Here is a 16986-nt window from a genome sequence, read left to right as displayed (position 1 = left end):
CCAAAAGTGACACCATACTAAAAACTGCACCCCTCAAGATGCTCAAAACTACATTCAAGAAGTTTATTAACCCTTCAGGTGCTTCACAGAAATTAATAGAATGTGGAAGGAAAAAATGAACATTTTACTTTTTAGTCACAAAAATGATCTTGTTGCCCCAAATTTGTTATTTTTATTAGGGTAACAGGAGAAAATGGACACCAAAAGTTGTGTAATTTCTCGTGAGTGCGCTGATACCTCATATGTGGGGTAAAACCACTGTTTGGGCGCACGGCAGGGCTCAGAAGGGAAGAGGCACCATTTGACGTTTTGAACGCAAAATTGGCTGGAATTGAGAGCGGACGCCATGTCGCGTTTGGAGAGCCCCTGATGTGCCTAAACAGTGGAAACCCCCCACAAGTGGACCCCATTTTGGAAACTAGACCCTTCAATGAACTTATCTAGATGTGTAGTGAGCACTTTGAACCCCCAGGTGCTTCACAGAAGTTTATAAAGTAGAGCAGTGAGAAAGAAAACACATTTTTTCCACAAAAATGATTTTTTTGCCCAATTTTTTTTATTTTGACAAGGGTAACCAAAGGATGTTGTGCAATTTCTTATGAATATGCTGATACCCCATATGTGGAGGAAAACCACTATTTGGGCATACGGCAGGACTCGAAAGTGAAAAAGTGACGTTTTGGAATGCAGACTTTCATGGAATGGTCTGCAGGCGTTTTGTCAAGTTTGGAGAGTCCCTGATGTGCCTAAACAGTATAAATCCCACAATTGATCCCATTTTGTAAATTAGACACCCCCCCCAAGGAACTTATCCAAATGTGTGGTGAGCACCTTAACCCCCCAGGTGCTTCACAGAAAATTATAATGTTGAGTTGTGAAAATAAAAAAAAATATTTTTTCCACAAAAATGATCTTTACACCCCAATTTCTTTATTTTCACAAGGGTAACAGGAGAAAATGGACACCAAAAGTTGTTATGCAATTTGTCCTTAATATGCTGATACCCCATAAGTGGAGGAAAATCACTATTTGGGCACACGGCAGGGCTCGAAAGGGAAGGAGTGACGTTTTGAAATTCAGACTTTGATGGAATAGTCTGCGGGCGTTTTGTCAAGTTTGGAGAGCCCCTGATGTGCCAAAACAGTGGAAATCCCCCACAAGTGACCCTATTTGGAAACTACACCCCTCAAGGAATTTATCTAGAGGCATAGTTTTATAGTAGTGATTATAATGTTTTTGCTTTTACTGGTGTATGAATTAATAATGCGGTGTTATGTGTGAATTGTGCGGAGTGCATCAGATTATAAAGGTGTGTTGTGTGAACAGGGTAAAAACAAGTTTTATTAATTTGTGGACTTGTGGTAGGCTTTGAAGCAATTCTTAATGCAAAGGCCAGGTTTCTCAGGGCAGGTTTCACAATGGTAAATTGTGTCTTTTCGGATTCCCATTTTGGAGCATTCTCTGCACCGTTTTTGTGTTCTTCCCTTCCTCGCAGTTTGGGGAACCTCTCCTGGAAAATGCTGACCTAGGACAATTCGGGCACTATCACTTTCAGAAGTACTGGGACCCTCAACTTCCTGAGTGCCAAACATTAGGGTCTTGATGACTACCTCCTGAAACTGAAGGAAGGTCCCTGTATTGCCCGCCGTTCCAAACAGCACAAAAGCATTGTACAGTGCCATCTGTACAATGTGCACGGCTAATTGTTTGTACCATACTTTTCGCGTGGCACTGTATGGTTGTTGTACCTCGGACAGTGACAAGGAGCTGTTGTCACGGTGTATGGTGGTCAAGATAAGGTCATTCCTCTTGTCCTTATACTTGACCACCAACTTGTTATTGCAGTATTGGGCTCTGCTTTCACCCCTTCCCAGCGGTTGCACGGTACCGCATGCAACTGTACCTCCGACAGAGAGGGTCTTGAAGAGCGGGATGCTGGTGTAAAAGTTATCAATGTAGAGGTGATAACCCTTATCCAGCAGTGGGTGCAGAAATTCCCACACAATTTTCCCACTCACCCCCAGGACAGGAGGGCGTTTTATTCCGTACCTGGCCCTCTTACTGGGCAGGTATTGTCGGAATTTTAGTCTCCCTTTAAAATGAACCAGAGATTCATCTATAGAGATGTCCCTTTGGGGGTTTTACGCCTCAGCAAATTTTCTGCTGAAGTGTTCAACTACTGGCTGAATTTTATATAGACGATCAAAGTTAGGATCATCTCGGGGAGGACACATATGTGCGGGGGTGAAATGTACGGGGGCAAAACATCCTGGGGACGAAATGTGCAGGAGCGAAATGTACCCAGGGGCGAACTGCTGGGGGCGAAACATCCAATTCCTAGAATACCGGTGTGCTGTAGAGTATATCAGTACTCCACTATTGCTGAAGCTCTGTTTTTTTGATTATGCCCATATGTAGCACAATGCCCCAAAATGTCATCTCTGCTGCATTTACAGGGGTCTATCTGACGTTGGGTTTTGGGTGAAAAATTGATGGGGCACAAATTTGTCTGAGCCACCATAACATTTATTATTTCCTCGCTAAAAAAGAATTTGAAGAAGTCAATTTCAGTGAGGCCTGTAACCTCAAATTGGATTCCGGAGTTGCCGATGAAATCCGGAATTACAGGCTGATAATTTTCGGGGAGTGCAGTCAGTCCATATGGGATCAATTGCTGTAGGGGTTTCCTGCGTCCTAGGACGCCTTGCTGGGGGTCCTTCCTCACTAGATGAAGAGGAATAGAGGAACGTGGGAACTTCCTCGCAGCCTAAAAGTAGAGGGAGAAAAAGTAAAACCTTAGAAGAAACACTTAAAAGAAAAATAGATGCAAAAAGAAGTTTGTCTAAAAAAAATTACAGTGACGTTCACTACACTAATGCCCTACCTATAAATTTACCCCGCGCTAACTATTCTTTTTTTTTTTTGCAAAAGAAAAACAGACATCACCAACACTGCAACGTACACTCCCCCAATGCTCTTACTACAAATTTACTCAACGCAAATAATTCATTTTTTTGCAAAAGAAAAATGGACGTCACCATGCGCTGTGACGTCCGCTACTCTAATACACTACCTTGCTACCTATAGAACTAAAAAAAAAACAGACGTCACTTACACTGTGACGTCTGCTACTCTAACTAAAAAAAAGAAAAAGTCCCTTGGCGCAGACTCTGATCAGCAGCGATACTGATCAGAGCGCTGCGGCCACGGGAAGAGCACGGATGCTCAGCGCAGGACGCCGCGTGCAAAAAATTCAATTGGGAGTGGGGAGAGGAAGGGACTGGAACAGGGATTGGGGAACTGCCTCTGCTGTGATCAGAGTCAGCAGCACAGGAGATCTGAGAACAAAGCTCAGATCACACAGGACACAGCGGGAGCAGGAAGCTCCTCAGCACAACACTGGATCGCAGGGGGGGATCGCACTGGCCACCAATGATTCTCTATCCCAGGTACACAGAGGGGGTCTCACAACCGTTCTGCACGCCAACACTGAGGTAAAGATGGCGTGCAGAGCAGTGAACGCTATTTTAGATTAACCCCTATGGCGCTCATTGGTCAGAAACTATTGTTCAGCCAATCAGCGCCATAGGGGTTAATCAGGAAAGGTGATGTCGCGATCACCCCACCCATTTTGACGACTGTGATTGATGCTGTGTCACACAGTGTGGAAGTGAGGTTCAAAGGACCCCAACCCTTTGCTTATCCCTTGCCAAATTAACTTATTCAAGTGTATACGTGAAGCTTTGATATCGGACAGACAGAGTCAGATACTGAACTTCTCTTGAAGAGAAATGGCGCAGGAAAGATGTGTTTATTATTCCAGCATAACATATATATGTTCAGTATGGAGGAAGGTCCCAATAGGGTGTCGCCCTGAGGCAATTGAGCAATCACAGTGGTCTCTGGCCCATGGTATAGATAAGTCTCATTATGTTGTCCTATGGGGTTAAGTGTTTCCTCCCCAGATATTCTCCTCATTCGTCAGGATATTCTCTTGGGAGGTGTCATGTTGAATCCTTTGTCTCGTCTCCTTCTTGTAAACAATTTGAAAGTTCACTTCTATAACTAATTCCAACTAATCCTTTCAGGGTATATATATATATATAGTGACACACGAGTACAGATATCTGATATATATATATCAAGGTTTTCATAATATATATTAAAGTGAGGGTATATGATAACCAATATAAGAAATATATGCAAAACAAGATTGATAACATATAACAGAATATAAGTATAGATATTTCGCATACATCAGAGTTTCATATAATGTTTTTTAGTAGATTTTAGAATCTTATCTTTAACAGTCCCCCCTAAAAACATTTTTGAAACCCTTCATCAGACCCCCTCTCTGCTTAGCACTTGTAGAAACACATAGCAAAGATTTCACACAAAAGAATCTAGAGGTTACATTTAATAATATAAATTCTAGATATAAGTAAATGAATACTGCTTTCACCGCTCCCTTCTCCTCTGGCAGTGGGTGAACGCTCCAGCCGAAGTGCAGACACACAGACCCGCCCACGTACTTCTCCGCCCCTAGTGGGAGGAGCCAGCCGAGGCCGGATTCCCCAGACCAGCCTGTCCGCTACACTGCCGGATGGACACCAACACACAAACCACGACAAACAAGGGAACTATACAGATGCCACAATCAAGTGTTAAGGCCCCTTCACACATAACGAGATCGCCAGCGAAATCGCTACTGCGTGACGGGGCCTTTAGACTTATTACTTAAGACTTGACTGTTTAATCTGGATTGTTGTCAAAATTCTTCTGTCCAGTTATTAGTTTCCTCATCAGTCATTACCATTATAGGTTCCACAGTTTTTTGTATTAGTTTCCGTATACAAGGAACAACACAACATGCCATCATCGCTAGTATAATCATTATTACAAGAATCGCCATCCCCACCTGAACTAACCTGCCAGCCACTCATCCATGAGAAATACTGGTCCCATGGATCCTTGATCCCTGAATTTTCTTTAAATTCTTCTGATAAACTAGTAAGTTTCTTTAGAGCAATTGTTACTTTGCCTGTAGGGCCAACATTATCTGGAATATAGGTATAACAAGAGTCCCCGAACATCTTACATACGCCCCCTTCTTTCCTGAGTAATTGCTACCTGAGACTCGAGATTCTGAACGCTCACAAAAACAATGCAGTAAAGGATATACAGTCTCATGGCTGTGCTGGTGCTGGGGTCCGCTTGCAATGTGAAGCGTGGATCCAAGTGGCCTTCCCTTCGACTTTGACTGATGTAGGTGTCACCAAGAGCACTTGGAATGGGCCCTCGTATCTGAGAGGACTTCCGGACGTGCTTCTTAACGACCACCCAGTCTCCAGGTTTGATTGAGTGAGTATGCTCGTCACTGTCAGGATCTGGGATGGAAGACAAGACTGCAGCGTGTGTTATTACAAGTTCTTTGGACAATTGTATTACATAGTTAACAATAGTATCACTACCTGCAACCATCTCTTGGGGGAAATACCCTCCCAACCTTGGGGCTCCTCCAAACAAAATCTCATAAGGAGTCAGTTTGTGTTGGCCTGTCAGGGTGTTTCTGATTGAGTACAGGGCAATGGGAAGACCGTCTGGCCAGGGAATTTGTGTCTCCTGATTAATCTGTAACAATTTGGACTTTAAAGTACCATTCAGTCTCTCAACCTTCCCACTACTTTTGGGATTGTAAGGCGTATGAAGACCTAAGCTAGTTCCTACCATACTCCACAGATCCCTGTAGAGTTGGGCCGTGAATGCTGGTCCCTGGTCACTTTCTACTACTTCTGGTACCCCAAACCTACACACAATCTCTGTCATCAGTTTCTTAGCTGTGGTGCGGGCTGTCATGTTAGTGACTGGGTAGGCCTCAGGCCAGCCTGAAAACATATCCACTATTACCAGAACATATTCATATTTCCCTACTTTGGGCATCTGAATATGGTCAACTTGGATTCTCTGAAATGGGTACAGTGGTTTTGCCAGATGTTTTGGTGGTCTTCTCTGTTTTTCCTGGATTGCAAGTTGCACAGATCAAGCAGGCTTTTGTGTATCGCAGAATGGGTGTTGATATTCCAGGTGCCAAGTATAATTTGTTTATCTTTTGGAACATCTGATCTTTTCCCAAGTGTGTGACTCCATGAGCCCATGAGATTGCCGCTGGATATAGTGTTCGTGGAAGGCATACTCTTGGACCTAACATCCATAGGCCATACTTGTCCTGCTTGGCTCCCGACTTCTTCCACTCTTCTTTTTCTTCTGCTCCAGCTTCTGCCTGATGTTTGTATAGTAAGGTCCATGGTGGTGTTATATGTTCATTCTCATTCTGATCTTGGATTTGTCTCTGACTTCTTGTCATAACCATTGTTTCGGCTGGGATTTGTTGTTCCTGCCGTGCCACTTCTGCTGTCTCTTTCCCTGGGCACCACTGAAGGGCCGCGTCCTTGGCTGCTTCATCCTCATAATGATTACCCAGGGCTTCTTCTGTATCCAAGAGTCTGTGTGCTCAGACTTTGATTACAGCTACTTCTTCTGGCAACTTCAATGCCTCCAAAAGGTCTTTTACGAGATCTGCGTGTTTGATGGGTGTCCCGGTGGCTGTAAGAAATCCTCTGTTCTTCCACAGTTATAGATATTAATCTTCTTGCCCTCCCCTGCCTTGCAAGCCTCTGTGAGTGCAACTAGCTCCGCCTCCTGAGCTGACATGGACGGGGGCAATGGGCCTACCGAGACAGGCTGGTCCATCGTGACTACTGCGTAGCCCGTGTGGCATCTTCCTGTTTTATCAGCAAGCCTAGAGCCATCCATCCACATCTGGAGGTCTGGATTGGGGAGGGGCTCTTCTTGGATCTTCAAATTATGTTGTGCTTCTGACATCATCTGTTCAATGCAATCATGCTCAAGAAGATCTTCTATGTTCGGGCCGTCTGGGTCAAAATCATGTGGCCTGAGATTAACGGGAGGAGAATTGTCCACATCTTCCCCCCTGGAAAGAGGCAGCAGATTGGCAGGGTTGAGTACTGTACATCTGTGGAGAGTGATGTTCTCAGGAAGCAAAAGGGAACACTCAAGATGGACATGTCTTTGCGCAGATAGGAATCTTGGCTGTGTCTGAGCAAGGATAGCCTTGAGGTCATGAGGAGCCATAACGCGGGTTTCATGTCCGAGGATCACATCAGCCGTCTTATCAAGAAGCAAGTGTGCAGACTGAACAGCTCTGAGACATGAGGGACGGCTCTAGCAACAGGATCAAACCTTGCTGAGTAGTAGGCAACGGGTCTCATGCTGCCTCCATGTTTCTGGGCGAGAACTCCAGAGGCATGTCCCTTAACTTCGTATACAAACAGGTAGAAGGGCTTGGTATAAACAGGTATGCCCAAGGCTGGGGCAGATACGATGGCTTCTTTTAGCTTCTCAAAGGAGTCATACATCTGGCTGGGTATGTTATGACCATAGGTGATAAGATTACCTTCTCTTAGGACATCATGGGATAATCTTCTTCATCTGTAGTTAACATGGCAGTGACTGCTTTCTTCTGCTTTAATAGACACAAGAGAGGACAAATCTTGCCCCGTAGCTGAGTATGTCTTCTGAATAGCGAAAACTGCATGGTAGAAAGGCATGAGTTGTTTCTCTGGGTCTGGCAATTGGTTGCAGAGTGTCATGGCCTGAGTCGGTATGAATTTTACATACATGATCTGTTCTGGTTTGCCAAGAGCAGGTGGTGGCGTGATAGGCTTAAGGGTTAAATTAGATGGTGGTCTAGGTAGGCCTGGCAGCAACTTTTCTTCATCCACATCATTTTTAATGGTACTGGTGTGATGGGAGTCACATTTGTTTGACAAGCATCTTTCATTGCCCTTGCAGTGTCAGTCTGTTTACTGACTAGGCGTATCTCGGTTAAATGGCAAGAAGGCTTAGAGGCCTCTTCTATCATTGTCTGCACTAGCTCCCTTGCACATGCTCTGACTGGGTATCCAAAGATACCGGAGCTAATTAAAGGAAGTGCTATAGTCTTAATGCAAGCAGTCTTGTTTGCAATGTCTAATGCTGCGTGTACAGTCTGGCATAAGAGCCGTGCACTATTATCTGGATAGGAAGGGTCATAGATGGACCCCACTGCATAAATAATAGTGTTACAGGGTAAATCGCCTGATTCTGTAACTGTGACCATTGCTGGCTGGAAAGGACCATGTCGTCGTACAATATTATCACTTTCCCTTTGAATACTGTCTCCCCCTGCCATAACAATATCTCTAGCCAGGCCACCCCTGTGCTACAGGTGGCTATTGGTAGCATTCATTATAGCATCCACCTGCTGAGTGACCATGTTCCCTACACCCACAGAGATTAGTACCCCAGCCCCTGTCTGTCCCTGGGTAATCATTTTTCTCAAAAATAGGATTCCAGTCCTCTGGGGGGGCCTGACACAAAGCTACCATTATCCACATGTTGATATGATGGGGCAACAGATGGAGCCCCTTCACCTAACTGAGGGACAGGTGATGTAAGAGCTGGGAACATTGGTGTCGGATGTGGGGGAGATGCTGAGGTAGATTGCTGAGGTGGGGTGTAATATTGTCCTTGCATAGTCACAACCGGATATATAGAAACTGGTGGCGAAACTAATTGGGCATTAGGCTTTGGAATATCTGTCGTCTCATTGTTATCAGGCCCTCCGGGTGGAGTAAGATGGCCACCACAGGAAGTACCTTTGGGTGGGACTTCCTTTGAGTCATGCATTCCAAAGGTGGGAGGGCACCTGGGTGGTGTGTCTGTCCGGGAGCAGTCAAGAGAAGGCGCTGTGGCTACAAAGTCAGTGGGGAGGGGGGATGGTCTATGAACTCCACAATGTAAACCATTGTCCCCAGAGTCTAAAGTTTGCACATCACTCCTAGAACATGTCCACCCCTTGAGGCCATTATAAGGTGGTGGCTCAACAGTTTTCAAAGCAACATTAAAAACATGGCGCTTAACATACATGTAATATACATCATCATTATCATCTGTTCTCTCTTGCGCAGATAATAAACCTGTTTCCTCTAGTTTACCCCTTTTTTTTTTTTTTTTTTTTTTAAAGCTATTTTCCACAGCCCCCACTGAAAGTCTTCCCCTCCTATTCATTCCTACAATGTCCATTAACTGTTTAACCCTAGCAACATACTTAACCCCTTCCCTGTTGGCCGGCCACCAGTGTGTGAGCCGTATAGCTGTTATTCGACACCAACTTTCTTTGTGAACAGTCTCAAGAATTTCTGCATGGCTGACGAATTTTAACACAATACAAACAGAAAGACGGACCAGACAAAGTGAATTCTTGTGTCAGTATGACTCAATGAAACAGAATAATCTCCTTATAATAACCGCAGATACCAGCTGGCCAGCCTGGCTTCTATACCCCCCCTCGTGCGTTCTATCTTCCAAGAACAGGACGTTTTCTAGTGAGCGATACAGAACTTTTAACCTTTTTTTTTCCTTCACATCATCCCCCCTACGTTCTCTCAAGAACAGGAGGTATATGGAGATGCAATGTGAGATTACACCCAGGAGAATACTCTGTTCACAAGCCACACACGACAGCCCATCCACTAAGTCAGTCTCAAACACAAACAAATTAGAATAAGCAAAGGTTACAGTGGATTGGAATGTGAGTGGGTTTCGATAACACCAGCAGGGTCACACCTACCCCCACTTAAGGATTACCACAACAGACCGACTCATGCCCTCTGCTAATCTATGAACGACTGGAAACACAAGCAAGTCTGTAATTACAGTGTAATTAGCTAGACTTACCGTGTAAGGGGGGTGATCAGGCCCATCCAGTCATCCACGATCCACAGCTGGACACCTTCATTCGGTCTGCCCTGGTGTGGTGCCCGTGTGGTGCCCCACGTTGGTTGCGCCAATTGTGGAAGTGAGGTTCAAAGGACCCCAACCCTTTGCTTATCCCTTGCCAAATTAACTTATTCAAGTGTATACGTGGAGCTTTGATATCGGACAGACAGAGTCAGATACTGAACTTCTCTTGAAGAGAAATGGCGCAGGAAAGATGTGTTTATTATTCCAGCATAACATATATATGTTCAGTATGGAGGAAGGTCCCAATAGGGTGTCGCTCTGAGGCAATTGAGCAATCACAGTAGTCTCTGGCCCATGGTATAGATAAGTCTCATTATGTTGTCCTATGGGGTTAAGTGTTTCCTCCCCAGATATTCTCCTCATTCGTCAGGATATTCTCTTGGGAGGTGTCATGTTGAATCCTTTGTCTCGTCTCCTTCTTGGAAACAATTTGAAAGTTCACTTCTATAACTAATTCCAACTAATCATTTCGGGGTGTATATATATATATATAGTGACACACGAGTACAGATATCTGATATATATATATATCAAGGTTTTCATAATATATATTAAAGTGAGGGTATATATGACTAAATGATAACCAATATAAGAAATATATGCAAAACAAGATTGATAACATATAACAGAATATAAGTATAGATATTTAGTATACATCAGAGTTTCATATAATGTTTTTTAGTAGATTTTAGAATCTTATCTTTAACAACAGCACTGATCACAACAAGTCATGTGGGTTTTTTGTTTTTTTTTTAAACTTTATTGAAACATTGCTGCAATTGGCTGTTCAGAATTGACCAGCCAATCACAGCGATCGCCGACGCAGGGGGAGCGGTACAGACGCCCGGGGCGACGTGCAGGGATGGCCAGCTGTCAGAGACAGCAGCCATCTAAACCAGGTCACCGCGCAATGCAGCACGGAGACCGGAAATAGCAGCGCCGTACATGTACTGCTCTTTGCGGGAACGCGGCTCCCGCAGAGCAGTACATGTACGGCGCATGCCGGGAATGGGTTAAAGTCACAGTTTTAGAAGATAAAGAGAAACAATTTTCAGCACCAAATGATGATTAAGAAATAGAGATGAGCACATTTTTCATTAGTTCATGTTATGAAAACCACTAACGCTGCCACCAATTTGTCAAACACCACTCAAATCACAACACACGTTCCTTGGATGCAGCCGCAAAGGTGGACTCCGCTTCCCACTCACTTGTCCACTCATCTATCCTCGCTTCTTCTCGGCCTACAACCTGCAACAGTGACCCCATTCCTTCACATCTCCTGCAGTCCCTCTCACCGGTGGTCACCACTCACCTGACTAAAATATTTAACCTCTCTCTTTCGTCAGGTATCTTTCCCTCATCATTTAAACATGCCATCATAACCCCTTTACTTAAAAAGCCATCCCTGGACCAGAACTGCACTGCTAACTATAGACCTGTCTCTAATCTTCCCTTCATCTCTAAACTCCTGGAACGCTTGGTCCACTCCCGTCTAATCCGCTATCTCTCAGATAACTCTCTCCTCGACCCTCTACAATCTGGTTTCCGCTCCTTACACTCCACTGAAACTGCCCTCACTAAAGTCTCTAACGATCTACTAACAGCCAAATCCAAAGGTCACTGCTCCCTGCTGATTCTCCTGGATCTCTCTGCAGCATTTGACACTGTGGATCACCAGCTCCTCCTCACTATGCTCCGCTCTATAGGCCTCAAGGAAACCGTTCTCTCCTGGTTCTCCTCCTACCTCTCTGACCGCTCCTTCACTGTATCTTTTGCCGGCTCCTCTTCCCCTCCTCATCCCCTTACTATCGGGGTTCCTCAGGGCTCAGTCCTAGGCCCCCTCCTCTTCTCTCTATACACTGCCCCTATTGGACAAACAATCAGCAGATTTGGGTTCCAGTATCATCTCTATGCTGACGACACCCAACTATACACTTCTTCCCCTGACATCACCCCTACCCTAATACAAAACACCAAGGATTGTTTATCTGCTGTGTCTAGCATCATGTCCTCCCTCTATCTCAAATTGAATCTCTCCAAAACTGAACTTCTTGTGTTTCCCCCCTCTAGTAACCTAACTCTACCTAATATCAAAATTACCTTGGAGGGGTCAACCATAACTCCCAAGCAGCATGCCCGCTGCCTTGGGGTCATATTCGACACTAACCTTTCCTTTACTCCCTATATCCGATCACTCACTCGCTCTTGTCACCTGCATCTTAAAAACATCTCCAGAATCCGACCTTTTCTCACTTTGGAAACTGCTAAAACTCTTACTGTCGCTCTTATTCACTCTCGTCTGGACTACTGCAACTCTCTTCTGATCGGTCTCCCTCTTACCAAAATTTCCCCTCTCCAATCTGTCCTGAATGCGGCAGCCAGGGTCGTATTTATGTCCAGCCGCTTCACCGATGCCTCCACCTTGTGCCAGTCATTACACTGGTTACCCATTCACTACAGGGTCCAATATAAACTCATTGCTCTCACCCACAAAGCTCTCTACAGTTCTGCACCACCTTATATCTCCTCTCTCATCTCAGTCTATCGTCCTACACGTGCCCTCCGTTCCACAAATGACCTAAGGCTAACATCCCCCATAATCCGAACCTCACACCTCCGTCTCCAAGACTTCTCTCGTGCTGCACCAGTTCTCTGGAATGCTCTACCCCAGACGATCCGATTGATGCCTAGCCCCGATGTCTTCAAGCGCGCTTTAAAAACCCATCTCTTTAAACAAGCCTACCACCTCAACTACTCAGTAAACTAACTTTCCCCTGTTCCCTCCTAAATACTATTCAGAATCTGCACCCTACTGTTCATCTGTTTCTACACCCTCCATGCACTCGATAACTGCACTCGGTAATTGAGTATTGCACTTTAACATACAGGCTGATGACCGGATCATACAGCTTTATATGATAATCCCGACTTATTATAATTGCCAGACCTGAAATAACAAGCACTTTCCACCTATTGTGTCCCCCCATTTCCATGTAGATTGTAAGCTTGCGAGCAGGGACCTCACTCCTGATGTAACTGTTAAACTGTCTCACCTTGTATTGAATTTATTGTTTGTACATGTCCCCGCTTAATTGTAAAGTGCTGCGGAATATGTTGGCGCTATATAAATAAAAATTATTATTATAAAAAATTATTATTATCTATCGCAATAGGCCAACATTGAGCAAAGCGCACTCCCCAGATCGTCCACACCACCATTTACACTGCTGTAAGAGTGTGACAGAGACTGCCGATGAAGACAACAATTGTAGTGTGAATACTAACATGCGGCTGTATTGTGTTTTTATGGTGTAATGTAAAATGCATAGAGTGTTATAGGTGCTGATACTGCTGTGTGGGTACTGTGTTGGTAATGCTTAAGGTAACCTGGTACACTCAGCTCAGGGGTAGGGAAAGTGAAGAACATAGTTTAGGACTTTGCTAGTGATAGATAAAAACATTAGGGCAGATAGGCAGTGGTGGGCCTAGTAGGGTGCAAGATGTAGGTATAGGTTAGGATACAGTGATATGTTTGGGCCAGCCCAGCATTGGAGGGGGTGGGTCAAGCAAAAAGGGGAGTCACTTCCTGGTTTAGTTAGATTGAGAAAGTGTGAGGTTCGTGTCAAGTTGAGGTTCAAGCTGCAGAGGGCTGGGGGCACATGGAGTCAATATCGTTCTGGAAGCATGAGCCGGACCAAATTTTATGGGGAAATTCCTGTAACCTACGGCCCAAACTCGGCACTGAGAAGTGTGCCATAATCCCTTCCATACATAGGAAGACGGACTGGGAAATACAAGAGGGCAATGTAACATCTCAGGAGTGCTGTGGTGCCACACGGGAAATCCCTGGGGGTAATAAGAGGATCAAGTGTAGGCATGTTTCGAGCTGAATGTAAGCAAAAGCTTGAAATGTGTTATGTTGAAGGAACTGGAGGGTGCTGTGCTCGAAACTGCGTGTTATAGACTGTTGTATCTGAACTGCTCAGTAAAGTTGAACTTGTTATAATGAACCAGTTGTCTCCTGATGTGTACGCAGCTGATCCTGGACCGAAGGACGTGGATACAGCGGAAGGATCTGGCCTACATGTGATTGCAAAGCAAACTTCACAGCACACTACATATGGACTGGGACACTGTTTGTGAGGTGCCATGGCTTGGAGAAGCTGTAGCTTGCCCACATGTACCGCCCTGGGCACCATACACTTCCACCACTCACCATTTTACAACACCAGGACTGTGGGGACCCCAACCAAACCCTGACGCATGCTTAGGCCCTCTACCACCCCCTTTCCCTTGCCAATTGTAGCGTCGGCGTCCCTGCTTCCTGCTAGGCAGGGACGCCGTTCCCCTCACCTCTCCGCTCCGTGCCCGGCGTCTTCCTCCCGCTCTGCTGGCAGCGCGCGCTGCTTCCCGGCCACTGTGCTTAGGGCGCGCGCGCGCTCCACCTCTCTTAAAGGGGCCGCGCGCGCCATCCTAAGGAGTCCCCGGCCAATGGCCGGAGGACCTGACCATATATAAGGCACCTCCTCCAAAATGGAGGTGCCCGAGCAATGTTGTTGCATAGCCTATCACTCTGCTTCAGCCCTCAGGTCCCGTTACCAGTTACCTGCCAGTTACCTGTCAGATTCCTGCTTGATACCTGCCTGATGCTTGTCTATCTGCTTACATTCCTGCGGTCCGACAGTCTGTCTACCAGCCCTGCCAGTCTGTCTATGGATCTGGGAGCGCTCACCTGCTACCTGCCTGCTAGCCTACCTGGAGGCTCCGCCGTCACGTGCCGTGACCACCTGCTTGTCCAGAGACTCTTGCCCGCTCACCTGGGAGCGCTCACCTGCTACCTGTCTGCTAGCCTACCTGGAGGCTCTGCCGTCACGTGTCGTGACCACCTGCCTGTCCAGAGACTCTTGCCCGCTCACCTGGGAGCGTCCACCTGTTACCCACCTGCTAGCCTACCTGGAGGCTCTGCTGTCACGTGTCGTGACCACCTGCCTGTCCAGAGACTCTTACCCGCTCACCTGGGAGCGCTCATCTTCTACCTGCCTGCTAGCCTACCTGGAGGCTTAGCCGTCACTTGCTGTGACCACCTGCCTGTCCAGAGACTCTTGCACGCTCACCTGGGAGCGTCCACCTGCTACCTGCCTGCTAGCCTACCTGGAGGCTTAGCCGTCACTTGCTGTGACCACCCGCCTGTCCAGAGACTCTTGCCCGCTCACCTGGGAGCGTCTGCCTGCTAGCCTACCTGGAGGCTTAGCCGTCACTTGCCGTGACCACCCGCCTGTCAAGAGACTGTCCCCGTCACTTGCCGTGACCTCCTGCCCTTCTACCCAGAGACTGTCCCCGTCACTAGCAGTGACTACCTGCCCATCTTCCCTGGGAGCCACCCGCTTCCTTACAAGGACTGCCCCTTTGTATAGTTGCTCAGAGGTTCCACCTCCCAGACCCGTTACAGTTTGCTCGGGCCATGGAACCCGGTGGCACCCAAGCTCCCTCGCTCTCGGACCTATGTCATAAACTGTCCCGTCAGAGGTCCCACAGGAGTCCATCCTGAGCCACCTGCGAAGTGTCAACTCTCGCCTGGACACTCTGACTGCTCCACCAGCAACCACCGCTAGTGTCATGACTCGCAACCCGGCAGCGCCGCTGCCCACCAATACCATGGCATCCTGCCCCGGACCCCGGCTTTCTGCACCTCCTCGCTTCGGAAGCGACCCCGCTCAAGCTCGGGGCTTCATAAACCAGTGCACCCTGCATTTTGAACTCCTGTCCCACCAGTTTATCTCCGACCGGGCCAAAGTGGCATTCATCATGTCCCATCTCACTGGGGAGGCACTGGCATGGCTTAACCCTCTGTGGGAGAGAGGAGACCCCCTGGTGTCCAACCTGCCAGCCTTTCTCACGGCTTTCCGGAAAGTCTTCGACGAACCAGGACGGAAGACCTCATCCGCATCATCTCTGCTACGCCTCCGTCAAGGAAATCTCACTGTGGGCCAATATGCCATACGGTTCCGTACCCTCGCTTCAGAGTTGGCCTGGTGTCTGTCTTTTGGGAGGGTCTGTCCGGCCGTATTAAAGATGAACTCGCCGGTCGGGACATTCCTACCACTCTCGACGACTTAATAACACTTGCCACCCGGATTGACATCCGGTTCCAGGAGCGCGCCACAGAGGTCACCCGTGAGAGGAGGTTTCCACGTCTAGCTCCTACCTTCCAGAAACCCGTCACTTCTCCCGTTACTCCCCAGGCGCACTCACCCGAGCCTATGCAGGTCGACCAGACCAAGATGGTCAAAACCCGTCAAGAGTTACGCCGAGCCGAGGGGAGCTGCTTCTACTGTGGCAGTAAGGAGCACCGGATCCGTTCCTGCCCGGAGAGGTCGGGAAACGCCTGTGTCTAGGATCGCTCAGAGAGGTCGTCCTAGACAAGAGTAAACCCTCTCCATCTCTGTTGCTGTCGGTTTCTATCATCTACGGGGAGAACCGTTATTTTGAACTAGCCCAACTTGACTCTGGAGCTGCCGGAAATCTCATTTCTCAGTCCCTGGTAGAGAAATACCGCATTCCCACCAAACCTCTGGCTGTACCCTTGTCTGTCGCTGCCGTGGATGGAGGCCTCTTACCACGTCCCATCCAACTCATCACCGAATCCATTACTCTGCAGGTGGGAATGCTGCACTCTGAGAGCATCTTCTTTCATGTTCTGCCTGGACTCTCTCACGCCCTCTTGCTAGGCCTACCTTGGCTTCAGATTGGCAGACCGGAGAAGTCCTTCGCTGGGGACAGGACTGCCATAAGACTTGTTTAGTTCCCGTCCATCCTGTCCGTCCTTCTCCTACCCCTGCCAATCTACCTGGTCTTCCGGTTCCCTATTGGTCTTATGCGGACGTCTTTAATAAAAAGGAGGCAGAGACATTACCCCCTCATAGACCATACGACTGCCCAATCGACCTGATACCCGGCGCTACTCCTCCCCGTGGGCGTATTTACCCTTTGTCCGCTGCTGAGACCTGGTCCATGTCTGAATATATTGAGGAGAATCTGGCCCGGGGATTTATCCGGAAATCTACCTCCCCGGCGGGAGCAGGCTTCTTCTTCGTCAAAAAGAAGGACGGCTCACTCCGT

The 16986-nt window shown here is 47.1% G+C and overlaps 1 pseudogene; it reads left to right on the top strand.

The window, feature by feature from the left end:
• The window catches only part of LOC141204939 (uncharacterized), a 163045-nt pseudogene that overhangs the window by 112040 nt on the left and 34019 nt on the right, over positions 1-16986 (top strand).

This window comes from Phyllobates terribilis, unplaced genomic scaffold, assembly GCF_046119375.1.
Source record: "Phyllobates terribilis strain yellow unplaced genomic scaffold, ASM4611937v1 Scaffold_136__1_contigs__length_4911898, whole genome shotgun sequence".
Lineage (NCBI taxonomy): Eukaryota > Metazoa > Chordata > Amphibia > Anura > Dendrobatidae > Phyllobates > Phyllobates terribilis.
Note: the sequence above shows the minus strand (reverse complement) of the source record. Positions and strands in the feature narration are given on the sequence as shown.